Source organism: Podarcis bocagei (assembly GCF_964188305.1).
Source record: "Podarcis bocagei genome assembly, chromosome: 17".
Classification (NCBI taxonomy): domain Eukaryota; kingdom Metazoa; phylum Chordata; class Lepidosauria; order Squamata; family Lacertidae; genus Podarcis; species Podarcis bocagei.
In genome coordinates, this window is record NC_138143.1 from 40,212,911 (window position 1) to 40,228,958 (window position 16,048).

At 46.0% G+C, this 16,048-nt stretch overlaps 1 protein-coding gene across 1 annotated transcript in view; it reads left to right on the forward strand.

Annotated features, from left to right (window-relative positions):
* Window positions 1–3,120: 3,120 nt before the first annotated feature.
* GNB3 (G protein subunit beta 3) overlaps window positions 3,121–16,048 on the forward strand; it is a 31,067-nt gene continuing 18,139 nt past the window's right edge. The window contains exon 1 of the mRNA XM_081176855.1: window positions 3,121–3,282. The gene's annotated coding sequence lies outside the window, so the exon portion shown is untranslated. The remainder of the gene's footprint in view (window positions 3,283–16,048) is intronic.

Here is a 16,048-nt window from a genome sequence, read left to right on the forward strand (position 1 = left end):
TGCATCCACACAACAGGATATGACATAGACACATGAGGAAGAAAAGGACAATTCACCTGAGCGCACTTTTTTAAAAACTTTTTTTTAAAAAAATTGTGTGAAAGTGCAAATAAAGCTAAAGGTAAAGGGCCCCCTGACCATTAGGTCCAGTCGTGGCCGACTCTGGGGCTGCGGTGCTCATCTCGCTTTATTGGCCGAGGGAGCCGGCATACAGCTTCCGGGTCATGTGGCCAGCATGACTAAGCCGCTTCTGGTGAACCAGAACAGCACACGGAAACGCCGTTTACCTTCCCACTGGAGTGGTACCTATTTATCTACTTGTACTTTGACATGCTTTCGAACTGCTAGGTTGGCAGGAGCAGGGACCGAGCAATGGGAGCTCACCCTGTCACGGGGATTCAAACCGCCGACCTTCTGATCGGCAAGTCCTAGGCTCTGTGGTTTAACCCACAGCGCCACCCGCATCCCAAAAATGCAAATACTACTGAGCAATTACTTCAATAACTTTTTTGAATGTTTTAGGTGAAATTATAAAGGGGAGGGGGGAAGGGCACACTGAAAAGGATGTTGACTGTAAAGACCGGAAAACATGGAACACCTTTGCAGCTTCAAGGGTGCCCCTTGCTGAGACTCTTAATCTCGGGTTCGTGGGTTCGAGCCCCACCCTGGCCAAAAGATTCCTGCATTGCAGGGGGTTGAACCAGATGCGTGGGGGGGGGGTCCCATTCCAACTCCACAATTCAAATTAAAAGTCTTAATATATATTTTTTTTAAAAAATTAACATGTTGATAAAATGGCACCTCCAGGTATGGAAATAGTGAGCATGTGCTGAAAAGTAGGTGGGAATTGGCTCAGCTGCCCAATATGTCACCACACTTTTCAAAACAGCATCTCTTAAAAAAAATGGAAGAAGAAGACCGCAGTATTAGTGGAGATACAACACCCCCCCCCCTTTAAAAAGTCAGATTTTCTGCAATTGGAAAAACAAGCGTGGTGAAAAGACAAGAGAACGATGATTTGGTGACAACATCATACACAAGGCCCTATAAAAAGTGAGTGAACCAAGTGGGATTATCCAATATGGAATCACCCTTAGGCTCTGGGGCAACAGCATGGAAGCAGAAATGATGGGAGATAAAAGTCAAAACTAAGCAGAACATGAGTTACCTAAACTAGGATCGCTCAGTCAGCAGAGGTTGTGGATTCGAGCCCCAAATTGGGCAAAAGATTTCTGCATTGCAGGAGGTTGGATTACACGACCCCTTGCGGTCCCTTGCAACTCGACAGTTCCACAATTCTATGAGGCAGCCATTTTTTGATCTCCTGAAATCTTTAGGTGCTTCAAGACGCTGTTTTGCCATCAAATGCCACCAGCAAATTCAGGCTACGCAGTTGAAGTGGATTTGGTGCTCTTGTGCAACAAACCTATTCCCTCACAAAAAAACCCAGACTTTGCGATAAGGCAAATGCCAGGAAATTCTGCTGTAAAGTGTGAGATAGCAAATGTTTTCGTCGTGCAACCTCACTGAAAACAGATCGGAGCGCAAAAGCATCAAACGTCATAATACCACCCTGCAAACTTTGTGCAATCAAATCAGGAAGGATGGTCAATAAACAGGTCATCTGGAAGCAACCTTTGTCTGAAAGCAGCAAAACCCTACTGGATTGGATCCAGACTATAGCACTGGGGCGGGGGGGGGGAGGCTTAACCCTTGCCATTCCAGGATTGAGGGCTAAGCATGGTGCTATAAAAACAGCCCTGGATGAAAATAGAGTAGATCTGTTTCATACGTTGTCTGTGGCTCCTGACTGCCTGGCCACTTGATGGGAGCTAATCCAGTCCCAATGTGCTTGGGAAGATATGGGATGGCCAAGCAAGTGCTTTTGTGTGTGTTACACATTTGCTTCAATGCGATTCTGATAAAAACTGATAGGTGGTTTGCTCCCACCTGTTGCTGCTGCTGCTGCTGCTGAGTAGAAGCTAAGATGCCTCAACTCGAAAGTTTCGCCTCACTCGCAAAACTCATTAGGTAGCCACAGGCAAATAGCAATCTCAGCCTTAGCTACTCATCTGCATTATGAGGATAATGCTGTGCTTCCACATGGGGCTGCCCAAAGGATTACTGAAGCACCAAGAATGCTTGAAATGAACAATATAAATGCTAAGTGTTATTACTATTATCCTACTCTAAAGGGAACAAGGGAGAACTAAATGCGTTTCCCCCTTTCCATTCTCTCTGCAACATCTGCTTCCCTATCCAATTGCCCTTTTCTCCTGTACATCCAGAGCTCATTTCAAATCCAGTTGTCACAGATGATGCTCATTTTGCGGGAGGAAGAGGGCGCATTACTAGCCCCTCAGGGGGCTAGTCGGCCTCAGATCCATGTGAGGTCCCTGGCCCTCTCAGCATGGTGGGCTACCTCTGGCCCAGAAGTGGCCCAGCTGATTAGATTGATGGCTTCCTGACGTCAGAATGCGATCCGTTAAAAGGTATTTATCTCAGGCTTGGGCCAAAGCTGCAGGAGAGATTAAAAGAGATTGAGGCCAAGATAATCCTTCTCCAGCAGCATCCCAGAACACAGCTGCCAAAAGGCCTTCGGCCAAATGCATTTGCCAGCCCACCGAACACCTTTTTTTCTAGAATACAGTTGCCTCAATTATTGCCCTAAGGTGTGTGTCCCCATTGCTGCCCTTTCCCAACCTAAGGTGGGGTTCAAGAGGACAGTGGGTTTCGCCAGAATACAGCCTGCCTGCCTCTGGATACCCCTCCAGACCCATTCCCCATAAAATGAAAAAAATGTATATGCATGTATATTTTCTCCCTGGGATCGTTTCTGTTATCTTCATGCAAAACACAAATGAATCACACCAACATTCTCTGGATGTGCTCCCCCCCCTCCTCTTTCGAGAAAGCACATAACTCTCCCTCTCTTTCCCCTCCCAACCCGCTTGCTTTGCATTAAGTCCCAATCCGATTTCCCCAACTCTCTGGTGTCTGATTTAATTTGCCTGATGCTGCTCCTGGAATTGGCCCTCCCCCAAACCCCCACCCTTCCCTCCACAGTATCCCAGCTCCCCACAGGGAGATCTGTCCTGGGAGAGGATGAGACGTTGAGAGCCAGCGAGAGATACCAAGCGTGTGGACTGCCGCTGGTGCTGGAACACAAAAAGCTGAAGTGAACTAGCAGTGGGAGCAGGTACCTCGTGGCCTGAAGGAGCCAGACCCCCCACCCAGGGAGCCAGGGGGTCCCAAGCAGGAGGGGTCAGCCCATAGAGAACGGTAAGAGTAGACTCCCTTCTTGTTTCTTCTCCCCTCTCCCTGTTTTATAGCACCCAAATCCCTCACTCTTTTTGACTTGGTGGAATGCAAATTCTGGGTTTTCTAGGGTGTTGAAAGAGACCTGGTTTAAGAAGGTTGTGGGACAGGCGATTGCGTAAAAGTGATTTTGTTTCTGGGGCTACTTTCACAAAACTACATTCCCCAACCCATTATCTCTGTAGTCTGTGGAGCGGCGGTGTGCATATTGTCCCTTGTGAAGGCAACAGGAGTGTTATCTATCTCTATCACTGATCAACTTTCCAACTGATGAACTCATTACAAATTAAAAAGCGACCAGGCTTCATGAGTGATGGTGAACGAGCTTTCCCCTGTACTTTTTGCTGTCCTGAAGGATTTACGCATCCTGCCTGAAGTGGGACCTCAGAGTTGGCAGGTTGGCACAAGTTCTGTTCTGCTCACTGAAAAGGAGAGAGGGCCAGGAGTCCCGCTTCTCCCAGAAAAAGGTCCCCCTAATGTAATGAGCTGGCAGCCACATGCTTCAGATTCTCACCCTTGCACCTTACTTTTAGAGTTCTCTTTGGAGAAAGAATCCACAACATTTGGTGGGAGCAGAAGGAATAGTGGAGGAGAGATCAGGGTAATTTTATCCTGCCCTTTGATCTCTGCTGGAAGGAGGAGGAGGGTAAGAATGGTGGTGGATCAACTCTATCCGGTGCTGAAGGAGCTCAGGGTCAACAGGACAAGCAAGTCTTGCCTGCATAGGGATTACATGGAGTCCCAAGACATCTATTAATCCCACGTCCTTCCGTGCCTTTCCCTTTTCTATTTACAGCTCTTTGCCATAGCCTTCACCCGCCTTCCCTGCCTCAAGAGGAAAACTTGGGGTGCTGTAGAAATTCAAGGCAGAGGAATCTGCACTGCCTGCTCCTCCCCACTGGTCCGTTTCCTTTCAATTTGTGACATTAGCTGATTTAAGTCTCAAAAACAAAAGTTCACACCACTCTGTTGTACAGGCAAGTGGCACCCACACAGCAACGTCAGGAGGTGCCCTGCATTGGTGGGCTAAGGCACACTGAGTACATCCCTCAGAGTTGTTGCTATTTCGGCCTACCGCTTGTGTAATGGTCAGCTGCCAGTCTGCAAAAACTTACAGGTCCGGCCCTATCGTTGGGCAACCTGAGGCAGCAGGTTCAGTGAGGGGTTGAAGCGGTTTGTGCTGCACGGCATGCCTCTGCAGCTCTAGGGTAGCTGGCTGCCCTCAGGTGTGGCAACAGATACTGAGATGTCTCCAGTGCCAAAGTGAAGACTCAGCTGCCGTCTCAGTTGGTTTCAGTACACCCTCTTGGTCTTCGCCTCAGGTGGCAAAATGCCTTGGATGGCATTGGACGTAAGCACAGCCGGAGCTTCCTTTTGTTAACTGAGCCACAAGCACACACATACACATAGTATTGAGGGGAAAACCTGAGTGATCCTACCCTAAACTGCTTGTCCTGATAATATCAATGAAGTGTATGGAAAGCAAAACAGAGTCACCAAATACTCTGGGGTTTTTTTTAATGTAGAAAATATTTCAGTTCCTTATATTTGGAAAAATGCTGCTGGTTTGGAGCAGAGGTATTGTTCACATACTTGTTTCACACCAGGTTTGTTTTCCACGTACCAGGTGAACATATGGCCAGCTTTCATTGGTTCTTGCCCTTAGCGAGCGGTGTTTGGTCCTAAGGTGTGAGCTTTCTTCATATAGAAGTTGCAGAGTTGAAAGGGACCCTGAAGATCATCCACTCTGACCCCCCTGCAACGCAGGAATGAATATGCAGCTGCCCCAAGTGGAGATCGAACCTGCAACCTTGGCGTTACCAGCGCCATGCTGTAACCAATAGCTGAGCTACCCAGGCTATTGGCCTTAATGTGTGGTGCTTTATCCTAGAGCAGCAGTAGCCAACGTAGTGCTCTCTAGAACTTGCTGTACTATAGCTTGAATCATCCTTGACCATCGGCTGTCTTGGCTGTGGCTGATGGGAGTGATAGTCCAAAACATCTAGAAGGCACCCAGTCAGTGAAGACGGATCTAGAGGCCTTGTTTTATGGTACAGTCCTTTGGGGAAAGCCATATTTTGTATAACATAGGCGAAGTTGTCTAGGTGCTCTAACACTGCTGAGAAGGACCGAAAGAATATAATAGCTCCAACCAGATGTGATAACGTAGTATTAAGATATTGCAAAGAAGATAAATGCAATCACTGGTGGCATTAGCAAAGCACCGTATACAGGACATGGGGCACTTTTTAAGAACAAAAAGGAAGAATTCAGATAGTAATAACAGGTGTTTTTTTAATGTGTGTAAGGCTGAGGCATCTAGGTAGGTTCAACTAAGATATTATTATAGAATAGAAGAGCTTGTAGTTATTTTCACAGCTGTCATAACTCTTCATTATAGCTGAAGAAATAGCAACAGAAGAAGCATCTCCTCCATTTTTTGTTTTTGTTTTTTTAGTGGCGGAACAAATTGCCAAAGACGGGTTTTATTTGTTTTAAATGTCATGATGTGTTGTACAGAATTATGGATGATTCCCACAACAAGCCTGTTTGGATGGGTTAGGCTGAATATTAATGACTTGTCCAAAGTCATCTGAGGACTTCATGGCTGAGTAGGGATTTGAGTCCAGGTCTCCACAAATTCCAGCTCCAAAACACTATACGTTTTGGAGCTGGAATTTGTGGAGACCTGGACTCAAATCCCTACTCAGCCATGAAGTCCTCAGATGACTTTGGACAAGTCATTAATATTCAGCCTAACCCATCCAAACAGGCTTGTTGTGGGAATAAAATAGGATTAACATATTCATGCCCCTCTAAACTGCTTGGACAAAGAGCAGGATACGAATGTGATAAAGTCTCTAAAGTTCACTTAAAATCAGATAAACATGACCCAGATAGCATCAGAAAATAAACAAGTGTGCTCTTAACCCTCAAACTCCTTGATCACCTAATTAAAGCTTCCATTCTACCCTACACTGTAACAGGTAAAGTAAATCAAGCATCTATCTATCTATTGAGAACTGTTCAGGATTTATGTATAACATGTGAGAAACACAACAAGCCTACAGAGTCACATCATTTAAAAGTTAATGCTTATGTCCCAACAAAATCAACAAGGCAACACGTAAGCTCATTTCAGCTGGACGAGGTAACTGCTAGGTGGGTTTGTAGCTGGTTAACTAACCAAACCCAATGAGTGCTCACTAATAGTTCCTCATTATCTTGGGGAAAAAAGTGACAAGTGGGGTGACTCAGGGTTCTGTCCTGGGCCCATTGTCGTTCAGCTACTTGGATGAAGGTATTGAGGGGATGCTCATCAAATTTACAGGTGACACCAAACTGGGAGGGTAGCTAATGCTGCAGAAGACAGAATCGGGATCCAAGATGACCTTAACATACTGGAGAACTGGGCCAAAACTAACAAAATGAATTTCAGTAAGGAGAAATGTCAGATTCTGCACTTAGGCAGGAAGAACCAGATGCACAGATATAAGATGGGGGACACCTGGCTTACTAGCAGTACATGTGAAAAGGATCTAGGGGTTTTGGTGGACCAAAAGCTTAACATGAGCCAACAGTGTGATGCAGCAAGAGAAAAAGGCGAATGCTATTCTAGGCTATATCAACAGAAGTACAGTGCCCACATGAAGGGAGGTTATATTTCTGCTTTATTTTGCCTTGGTTAGACCACACCTGGAGTACCATATCCAGTTCTGGGTGCCACAATTTAAGGAGGATATTGTCAAACTGGATGGAACGTGTGCAGTGGAGGGCGACCAAGATGATGAAGGATCTGGAAACCAAGCCTTATGAGGGAGTTGGGTATGTTTAGCCTGGATAAGAGGAGACTGAGAGGAGATATGATAGCCAACTTCAAATATCTAAATATCCAATGGAAGGTAGAGCAACTTTCTGTTTTCCTCCTCTGGAGGGTAGGATTCAAACCAATGGCTTCAAGCTACAAGAAAGTGTGGTTACAACTAAACATCAGGAAGAGCTTTCTGGTGGTAAGAGCTGTTCAATTGTGGAACAGACTCCCTTGGAAGGCAGTGACCTTTCCTTCCTTGAAGAGTTTGGGTGGCCATCTGTCGTGGATGCTTTAGTTGAGATTCCTAGATAGCAGGTGGTTGAACTAGATGACCCTTGGGATCCCTTCCAACTGTATAATTTTTGATTCTGTATCCATTACCATACATGATCACATTCAGAGCTGTAAACAAAGGAGTGCAGGCAGCATGCTGGTCCCAGCCAGGGTATGGGGGGGAATCCACTGAACACAGTCATAACCCAACAAAAAAATCACAGAGCCAATGTGTTTTTTGCATTTCAGGCTCGATCATCTATTTTTAAAGGCGAGGTAGAGGTAAAATATGTTACCACTTGGAAGGACATCTTACTGAATCACTACTGTAAAACTAATATATTTTAGGTGTACTATGGCCTACACTTTCCAACCGTCCACCTCCATTTTATTTATTGTTTATTTTATTTCATAAAGTTTATATACTGCTTGATTGTAGGAAAAAGCCCAAAGTGGTTTTTTTTTCTTTCTTTCTGCGAGTTTACCATTTTGTCATTTTTAGATGGATTGTATTCAGGGCTTTTTCCCCAGCTGGAACTCAATTCCGGCACCTCTCAGGTGGGCGCCATTACCATTGTAAGAGAACAAGGGAGGCGTTGATGGTGAGTTCCAGCACCTCTTTTTCTAGAAAAACAGTGCTGATTGTATTGCATTAGCATCACGGGTTCTGCCTTGTGTATATGAAAGAAGGACTGTCTGCAGGTCCCTGGCTTTCTCCAGCCTCAAAACAAGCTTCATACAATTGATGCTGGATCTACTTCAGGCCTGGCTCAATGGACAGGGTTCTTACTGCATGTCCACTGAAATACTTTGCAGAATTTGCTGCATTTCCGGGCCAACATTTGCTTTCTGCCATTTACTGTAGGGTACAGCAGGGCTGAGGCTTCAGGGGGAGCTACGAGTTATTCTTATCCTTGTGTGTGGCTTCTTGTCCTTCTGAGGTTGGGAACAATTCCCAGCCTTCATTTAGACTGTTCCCTTTGCGAGACTGGAAGGTTCCGCTGGAGACCTGAGCCTAAGCTGCTCCATCTCTCCCTCCTGCTATATTTAGCCCTTCCTATCCCTCCTAATAAGTGAGCCTTTGCCCTAGCGTAGGATTCTTCTGCCAGCTTAGTAACCCCTCACCTTTGCAGCGGTGCAAACTTCGCCGCACGCGGTAAGGCACCAACCCCCATCACGCCTCCTTCCCCGAAATGAACACGGGGGCTTAAAAATAGCTAAAGGAGAACGAGAAGTTAGGGGACGGAGCGGGTGGTGAATGACAAAAAGAGAAGTTGGGAAGGGAGGTACGATTTGGAAATAGGACAAGGAGAAGATGAGGAGATGGAGGAGCAAACCAGGAGGCAACAGAGCTGTGCCTTGAATGTGGGGCTGAGGTTAGCAGAGCTGGGAGAAGTAGCAGGGATTTGGGGCCCTCACAGGACAGGAGAGGGGCTGTAGACAAGAGTTGGCAAGCTGCCACCCATTAGAGGCAGAGGAATGGACACTGGCACCATTTGCAGCCAGGCAGGGCTGGTGGGCAAAGCACTGTGCCAGGAGGGTGGCCAGAGAGGTTGGAATTGAGGCAATCTGGGGTCATAGAGAAAGCCTTAGTTTGGAAAGAAGGGGGTTCAAAGCCCACACCCCTGGATAGCTGTGGGCAAGGACTTAGCCTCTCATACTAACCTCACCAAATTGTTGTGAGGACACAGGGTTCATTCCCCCAGAGGGTAGCCACTCTCCCCACATTACAGTGTATTTACAGGCTCTGTTTAGAGACAGCCTCTCTTTGAAGGGCTCTCTGACCCCAGTCTGCTGTAAGGCATAAGGGGAGTCGCAGTGGCCCATTGAGTGTTAATACCTGGGCAGAAGAGCGAGCAGGCAATCTGCAGGTCACCTGGCCGCAATCTTCCCCGCCATGCAGGGATGTATTGTGTTTCTGTTTAAATTCCAGCCATTATTTTTAAACGTGCGCCTATACATACAAATTAGCCAATGCAAATGTTACGCAAATCTGTGTGTTCTCTTCTTTGTGGTGAAACCTGCCTCTCTTGCCTAAATGGCCCTTCTGCCTGAGTTCTAGAGAGGAATGGCGGGACGGCCTTGTGAAAGAAGGAACAATGGCTCTGGTCCCACTGCCATCTTTTTAATAACTCATTTGATGTTTTATCACACATGGGCTTGGAATAGAAATGTCACAGATCTTCCAAAGCTCTTGTGTTCCATGGCCTTTTGATCTCGCTCAGAGGCCTTCCCTCGCCACACCTGGCTGGACGGTTGAAGGGAGGGAGGCAGAGATGGTCTGCCAAAGATGATTAATCTGACGAAGGAGGCACTAGCCCATAAAAGCTTCTGCCACCATAAATCTGGTGCAGACCAGCTCTATGCATCTTTACTTTGAAGTAATTCCCCATTAAACACCATGGGGCACACTCCCATGTAAGTGTGTGCTTGCAGCTGTGAGCCTTAATCTTTCAGGTGCCACCTGTCTCTGCTGTTTTTGCTTTAACCCTAACATCATTCCTATAACTAGCAAAATAAATAGAAATGGAAAAATATCCTGTTGTCATACTTGGAGGGTTGAGGCTGAGAAGAGGGAGGGTCCACAGTGAAATGTGGACCAGGTGCTTTCCAGCTCATAAATTCCACTTTTAGTCACTGTGTTACACTGCAGAAACCTCAAAGCCCTCCCTTTTCTTCCTCCTCTTCCTCCTCATCCTCCAGTATAATGTTGTACTGCTTTCACCTTCCATTAACTCCAGGGGTGCAGGGAGACAGGACATGTGTGTCTGATGCTTTTGCTATACTCTGGCCCTGCAACATACCTTCCAATGTTTCTCTGATGAAAATAGGGACGTCCCATTCCATAATGATAAAGTTACTCTTTTTACCCCATACATCTTACTGGGTTGCCCCAGCCACTCTGGGCAGCTTCCAACATATATAAAAATATAATTAAACATGTTTTTTTAAGAAACAAAGCTTCCCTATACAGGGATTGCCTTCAGACGCCTCAGGGGTCGGATAACTCCCTACCCTCCAACATTCCACCAATGAAAATAGGGACATCCTAACGGAAAGCAGGACATTCTGGGATCAAATCAGAAAGAGGGACATCCCTGGAAAATAGGGACACTTGGAGGGTCTGGCACTGTGAATTGCCAAACAGATTCAAGAAAAGGCAGGCTTTAGAGATGTAGAGGCAGGTCGGTGCTTCTCCTTGGAGCAGAGCAGAGAGCTTGGGCCAAACTGGGCCAGGATTCAGTTCTGGCCTTAGACAAGATAAAGAAAAAGAGAGGGAACAGAAAAGTCAGAGGCCAATTCCAGCTTTTGCCAACCTGGTACCCTCCTGATTATTAAGACCAGTTCTTTTTTATAGAAAAAAAGATGTCGGTACTTGCCATGAAGTTGTCACAGTAAGTGCCACACTTTTAACATGTGAGGAAGAGGGGAAGGTGCTGGTATTGCGTACCCTTGTGTCCTGGTTAAGACTACAATTCCCATCAGTTCCCATCTAGCACAGCTGTGCTGGATGGATCTGATGAGAGTTGTTGTGTGGAGGGCTCAAGTTGGAAAAGGCTGTCATATTCAAACAACTGTTTTGCAGAGGATAACATGACAGCTGCACGTCTTCCTTTGCTTGTATGCCTATTGCCCACTGTAATGAACCACACATTCGCCTCCAAGAATAATAAGACCAAGGGCTGTGTCGTTAAAAGAACACTATAAACACTACAAATATTATTGAGTCTCTTGGTGCGGGAACCAGGCCCTGTGACCAGTAGGGCTTCACAGGACTGGGGCTTTCCTAAGTTTGTTCTGGAGAGGCAAGGCGTGGCCGCACAGGTGAGGCCAATTGGTAACTCACAGCACCTGGTGGCAAGAGCCGAGAAGTGATATAAGGTCAGCATTTCCCTTTGGCTCTTTGCCACAGCAACACACTTCCTGCCTTGTTGCGTTTAGCTTCTTGACTCCTTGCTTCCTGATCCTCGGACCCTTGACTTCGTAACTCCTTGCTTCCTGATCCTCGGACCCTTGGCTTCTTGACTCCCGGCTCTCTGACCCTCAGACTCTTGGCTTCCTGGCTCCTGGCTTCTGAACTCTCATTCCTGCTCCCACCCCGCCATCTTGCCCCTGGTCCCGATGTCCTCAGCTGGGACTTTGGCCGCCCATAAACTGGACCATGACAACAACTCAGACAAGATTCAGACTAAAGCACATGGTTAATATTACTGCAGAAGAATCATAGAATCATAGAATCATAGAGTTGGAATAGACCACAGGGGCCATCGAGTCCAACCCCCTGCCAAGCAGGAAACACCATCAGAGCACTCCTGACATATGGTTGTCAAGCCTCTGCTTAAAGACCTCCAAAGTAGGAGACTCCACCACACTCCTTGGCAGCAAATTCCACTGTCAAACAGCTCTTACTGTCAGGACGTTCTTCCTAATGTTTAGGTGGAATCTTCTTTCTTGTAGTTTGGATCCATTGCTCCGTTTCCGCTTCTCTGGAGCAGCAGAAAACAACCTTTCTCCCTCCTCTATGTGACATCCTTTTATATATTTGAACATGGCTATCATATCACCCCTTAACCTCCTCTTCTCCAGGCTAAACATGCCCAGCTCCCTTAGCCGTTCCTCATAAGGCATCGTTTCCAGGCCTTTGACCATTTTGGTTGCCCTCCTCTGGACACGTTCCAGTTTGTCAGTGTCCTTCTTGAACTGTGGTGCTCAGAACTGGACACAGTACTCCAGGTGAGGTCTGACCAGAGCAGAATACAGTGGCACTATTACTTCCCTTGATCTAGATGCTATACTCCTATTGATGCAGCCCAGAATTGCACTGGCTTTTTTAGCTGCCGCGTCACACTGTTGGCTCATGTCAAGAAGAGATTCAAGGAAGATTCTGCCAATGCATTGAACAGATGCCCCAAGCCAGGACCAATTTTAAACTCCCGAAACATCAAACGTGGAAACAACAGAGATGCACATGTAGATCTACTGGTCTTTCCACCACTGCTATAGTTACAGGAAGGTTAAGGCAAGTGAAATATTATAAATGGAAAAACTCACAGAAAAGCCATAAATAAGAGGATGGAGTATTGCATGAAGAGAGAGGGAGGAAAATTTGCCCTAGAAGATGATCACCCATCAAAATTTCTATACCAGTCTTCAGTTGAAATTCCCAGGGTGTTTTACATAAAACAATTTTGAAAAATTAAAAGTACAGTTCGTACAGGAAGAAAGATCTTAAAAGCCAGATAAAAACAATAAGCAAGACTAAAGTTAACTCTAAAAGGCCTTTCCTTGATTCTTGAACGTACGATGAAGTAGGCACCAAGACCTCTCTGAGGAAAGCATTCCTTAACTGAGGTGCCACCACTTAAAAGGCCCTGTCCTTCGTAGCCACTTTCCTTACATCAGATGGCAGCCCTTTGCAAAAGGGAGGCACCTTTGAAGACAGACAGCTATTCAAGTATCCTGGCATCACAAAGTTCAACTCTCTTCTTGGGACAGGAAGTGAGCAGATTACACCATACCCACTGAACTGTGGGAAACGGTGAACCACAGGGAAGGTGCGAAGGACCTGCCCAGTGCTTCAGACAATGCTAGTTTGGGACTGGAAATTCTGGCTGTGTTCAGTTTGTTTGTTCAATGGCCTTGATTTGCTCAGCTTGACTAGTAACTTGAGGACCATGTGAGATTTTGACCCTTACAGAAACCACAATAAGGATCCAGTGTGGTTGTAGCAGCTGTGGGCCAGAAATTATTATATATATATTTTTTAAATATCCTGTGGTACCTCATGGAAAATAGCAGCCATCATTTCAATTTGCATTGTCAAGGCTCTCTGCAACAAGAAAAGCAGGAGAGAAAACCGCCTAGTTTTTAAACTGGGGGAGCTTGTCTTTTTATGACATCTCATATGTGAAACACTTCAGATCTTCTTCCAACCCAGAAAGGCTGGTTTTGTTTGAAGATCGAGAAAGAAAGCACACGAAGGAGAAGTGTGGAAGGTGAACAGAACTGAGAGACGTCCAGAGTCCAAACAAAAGGGGTCTAGGAGAAGTTAAGAGGGAGTTTGGCTCTTGTTCAACAGTTACTTCTCTGGCGCATATTCCCTTGTCACTTCTGAAAAGTTTTATTTTCAATGTCCCTTCAATGCAGATTAGTTAATATGCTTCAACAAGCCTTTTATACCTGCAGTACGGACGGGGAAATCAATCAAATTTACCCAAAGCATATTTTAAGTATAGAAATTTCTGGTCTGTGCTCTTCAATTTCAAGCACAAAACCAAGAGATAGTTTATTCCAGACTGATAACTCCAGAATAATATGCAAAGTTCGGGGGCGAAGTGGAGTTCGTGGCAATCAAGGAAGTGTAAACAACTCCCTTGCGACTCCATTGTATCCCTTTGATGCAAGAAGCAGGAAAAATCCATCTGCCTGACATGGAAAAAACTTGAGGGAAGAGAGTGGAAAGGTGGCTAGTGAGGTTACCTGCAGAACGTGAAGCCTGAGAAATTTCTGGTGCTGTCTGAAGACCAAGAGCAAAGCCTACACGCCATACATTTAAAGCACATTTCCCCCAAAGAATCCTGGGAGTGGCAGTTTAAGGGTGCTGAATTCTTTGGAGGAAAGCCATGTGGTTTAAGAGTGTGGTGTGTGGCTATAGCATTGCTCTGATTGCCAAGTTAAAGGTAAAGGTAAAGGTACCCCTGCCCGAACGGGCCAGTCTTGACAGACTCTGGGGTTTGTGCGCCCATCTCACATCTATTGGCCGGGGGCCAGCGCTGTCCGGAGACACTTCCGGGTCACGTGGCCAGCGTGACAAAGCTGCATCTGGCGAGCCAGCGCAGCACACGGAACGCCGTTTACCTTCCCACTGGTAAGCGGTACCTATTTATCTACTTGCACCCGGGGGTGCTTTCGAACTGCTAGGTTGGCAGGCGCTGGGACCGAGCAGCGGGAGCGCACCCCGCCACGGGGATTCGAACCGCCGACCTTTCGATCGGCAAGCCCTAGGCGCTGAGGCTTTAGCCCACAGCGCCACCCGCAAGTTACAACCTATTAAAAACAATTTGTTGTTGTTGTTGTTGTTGTTTAGTCGTTTAGTCGTGTCCGACTCTTTGTGACCCCATGGACCAGAGCACGCCAGGCACTCCTGTCTTCCACTGCCTCCTGCTATCCAACCATCTTGTCCTCTGGCGTCCCCTTCTCCTTGTGCCCTCCATCTTTCCCAACATCAGGGTCTTTTCCAGGAAGTCTTCTCTTCTCATGAGGTGTCCAAAGTCTTGGAGCCTCAGCTTCAGGATCTGTCCTTCCAGTGAGCACTCAGGGCTGATTTCCTTCCGAATGGAGAGGTTTGATCTTCTTGCAGTCCATGGGACTCTCAAGAGTCTCCTCCAGCACCATCATTCAAAAGCATCCATTCTTCGGCGATCAGCCTTCTTTATGGTCCAGCTCTCACTTCCATACACCACTACTGGGAAAACCATAGCTTTAACTATACAGACCTTTGTTGGCAATAGAAAAATGATAAAAACAATAGAATCACCCAATGGGAGGCCACATTGGATGTGGACAACAGTACCTGAGGGTGTTTAATTCTTCCCTTTGGCACCATTTAATTCCTCCATCCTGTAGTTGCTGAAGAAAAAAGTCAGACACAATATGGATACCTCTGTCTTACCTTCACCCCACAGAGGGGTTATTAGCATATTTGGGAGAGGACTTCAATCAAGTAAACAACACGGGCAGGACAAGTTAAAACATCCCTCCCCTGCCCTGATCTAGTATGGACACCCTGCAGATGCTTTTTAATGTTGTTTTTTACAGTTATTATCTTAATGGCAAGAGATCCAATCATGGTTCTGTCATGCAACACGCAGGTTTATTCTGCCTTGATCATTTTGGGCCAATCAACATGCAATCTGTGACTTGGATCTCCTATGGGGTTTTTAAAATTGAAAGGTGCTTGGGGGTAAGGTGGGGTGGGGTGGGGGGTCCGGACCAAGGCCATGGGAGTATTAACCCTTTTCACAAAGTCTTTCTTAAAAATGAAATCTCGCCGCCACCCAGCCTCAGAATGCGTGGTGGCCAGGCCTTTGGCTAAAGAACTGTAATATTTCTTAAATAGGTAAAAAATTAATGTTATAATATATTAAGATCAAAGATCAGGATAATAAGGAGGGAAAGAAATTGCTGAATTAATTAACTGAATCAGAATACAAAAAAGGGAGGTATGAGGAGGTCAGGGAAACAAGGATATGAATGTAAGATATGGAAAGGTTGAATTTTTATTTTTTTTATCTGTGTACTTATTCTGTATTTTTCTTGTATTTTTATTTTTGTCTTTTATTTTTGCATTTTCTGCTTTAATGCAATTCCTTTTTCTGAAACTTTAATAAATATTTATTAAAAAAATAAAGAACTGTAATATTTCTCTAATGCAGGCATAGGCAAACTCAGCCCTCCAGATGTTTCGGGACTACTACTCCCATCATCCCTAGTTAACAGGACCAGTGGTCAGGGATGATGGGAGTTGTAGTCCCAAAACATCTGGAGGGCCGAGTTTGCCTATGCCTGCTCTAATGGCTATGCAGGTGGTTTCCTGATCTGCAGAGGTGATGTTTGGGACAAGGGCTCTGCAATGTGTTGTATGCG